This window comes from Desmodus rotundus, chromosome 1 (assembly GCF_022682495.2).
Source record: "Desmodus rotundus isolate HL8 chromosome 1, HLdesRot8A.1, whole genome shotgun sequence".
Lineage (NCBI taxonomy): Eukaryota > Metazoa > Chordata > Mammalia > Chiroptera > Phyllostomidae > Desmodus > Desmodus rotundus.
Genome location: NC_071387.1, coordinates 34,978,081 through 34,980,592, shown reverse-complemented (window position 1 = coordinate 34,980,592; position 2,512 = coordinate 34,978,081). Strand labels below are relative to the sequence as shown.

Sequence of the window (2,512 nt, the reverse complement as noted above, 5' to 3'; positions counted from 1 at the left end):
AGGAAAGGGATTCTCCTCTACAACCATCAGAAAGGGATGCAGCCCTATCAGAATCTTAATTTTAGCCCAATAAGACCTATTGTCACACTTCTATTTTTGTTGTTGTTGTTGTTTTGGACTTCTAATCTACAGAGCTATATCAAAATAAATGTGTGTTACTTTAGGCCACTAAGGCTGTGGTAATTTGTTAAAGTAGCAGTAGAAAACTAACCCCACCACCATGCTGGCTATACATGAATAATGAGAACCAGTGTATTACACTGATTTCCTAAACACATGTGACCTACTCCTCTCTAAATGTGATTGTGCTGGGATTTTTTTCTTTCTAACTTTCTAACCTGAAAATATAGATAGATTCTTTACTTCTGAAATGGAGAAAGTATCGTTATGCATTTATCATCTTGCCAACTATGACCCCCCCAAATCAAGATAATTCATTCTCTAAGTGAAAGTACTCCTACAGAAACCTGCATACAATAGAGGCTTCATTCATGCTTGCTGATGAGTATGATAACAGTAACGACCATACACGAGATGCTTTCTCTAGCCATACAGAAAAATAAAGCATAAAAACAAAACAACAAAACACATTTAAAAAAATTCTAATAGATTGAGAATGTTTCAGCTCTACTTCCGTATATAAACCAGAAATCTTCCTTTAAATTAGCTGTTACATTTTACAGATATGCTTGCATATGCTTAGAGTCTCTCTGAAAAATAAACCAGGCACTGGTGACAATGGTTGCCTCTGGGAAGAACTGGATAGCTGTGGGAGAGAGACTTATCTTTATTGAACACCATATTGTGCTTTTAGATTGTGTTTTATTAGTACCTACTAAAATAACTACTTTTTTTTTAAATATGATGCTTTTACATTAGCTTTTATTTAGAATTTTATATAAAGAAAAAGCTTTCTTTTTTAAATCTTTCAGTGAACTTTTTATTGGCTTCCTGCCCGGCCAAGGAATGCCTCACTTCCACTGCCTTTAATGCCTCAGAACTTTGGTGTTGTTGACCTCAGACACCACTCTGCCGCCGCCCACAGTCCTGCGAGTCATGGTCTTTTGGATGGTTTGTAAGGAGGGGCTCTTGTCCAGGGCGTCAACAAGATTGAAGTCCTCCCCTCCTTCCAGTAGGCCGCAGTAGGTGGCAATCTCAGCCTCCAGCTTGACCTTGATGTTCAGCAGGGCCTCACACTCCTGGGCCTGGCGCTGCCCCTCTGCCCGGGTCTGGGCCAGCTCTGACTCCAGGTGCAGCAGGATCCCATTGAGCTGTTCCACCTGCATGGCACAGTGCATCTCCATCCCCCTCAGGCTATTCTCCAAACTGACCTTCAGATTCCTCATTGAGTCCAGGCTGATCTCCAACAACTGGACCATACGTCTCAGCTCCATGAGTGTCATCTCAGTGGCATCTATCTCAGTGGTCTGCAAGGTGACCACTGTGGTGCTCTCTTCAGTCTGATAGGACCAGTACTTGTCTAGCTCCTCAGGGTTCTCCTGAGCCAGCTCATCATACCGGGCCCAGATGTCTGCCATGATTTTGCTGAGGTCCTGAGATTTGGGGGCATCCAACTCCATGGTCAACCCAGAATTTGCAATCTGGTTTTGTAGACCATTTACCTCCTCATTGTGGTTCTTCTTCATGAAGAGCAGCTCCTTCTTGAGAGCTTTGATCTCTGTTTCCAGCTGCAGCCAAGTGATATTGATGTCATCACTGACCTTTTGGAGCCCATTGATGTCATTCTCCACAGACTGGCGCAAGGCCAACTCCATCTCATACTTGACTCTGAAGTCATCAGCAGCAAGACAGGCATCTGCAGAATGCCTGTCAATCTACAGAATGATGTGGGCATTGTCCACAGAATTTGCAAAGATCTGAGCCCTCAGGTCCTCAATGGTCTTGAAATAATGCCCCCCGTCTCTGACCTGGGGTCCCTTCTTCTCTAAGAGTTCCCAGATTTTGATCTCCAGTCTCCAATTGTCAGCCTCCAGGCTTCTCACCCTCTCCAGGTAGGAGGCCAGGCAGTCATTCAGGCATTGCATTGTCTCTTTCTCACTCTGGATGCCCCCTATGCCCACCAGACCCCCGGCCATCCCTGCAGCCAGGCTCCTGGATCCCCAGCTGCCCCACATGCTGGTGGAGTGGGACACCAAGATCCGAGAGCCTGAGCCCCAGGCACCTGCATAGACACTGGCCATGCTGCTGGCCGGCCGGACCCAGTAGCTGGGCGACTTTAGGGAGCCCAGGGTCCGGTAGCTTGTCGAAAAGCTGGAGCATGTGCTGAAGCTCATGTTGTTCAGGGAGGAAGGTGAGAAGACGAGACTCAGGTTGAGGCTGCAAGAAAAGGCCTTTGTTATATAGATCAACTTGCTCCCATGTATAACAGATGAGGAAATTATGGTAAGAACCAGTCAAGTGCCATTACCTTGTGAACTCAAGTTTTAACATTCCTCTTTTAAAAAAAAAAAGGGTATATGTATGTGGGTGAATATATGTGTGTGTATAAAGA

The 2,512-nt window shown here is 45.2% G+C and overlaps 1 pseudogene; it reads right to left on the bottom strand.

Annotated features, from left to right (window-relative positions):
• Positions 1 to 986: 986 nt before the first annotated feature.
• LOC112304619 (keratin, type I cytoskeletal 18 pseudogene) lies at positions 987 to 2,294 on the bottom strand (annotated as a pseudogene).
• Positions 2,295 to 2,512: the final 218 nt, after the last annotated feature.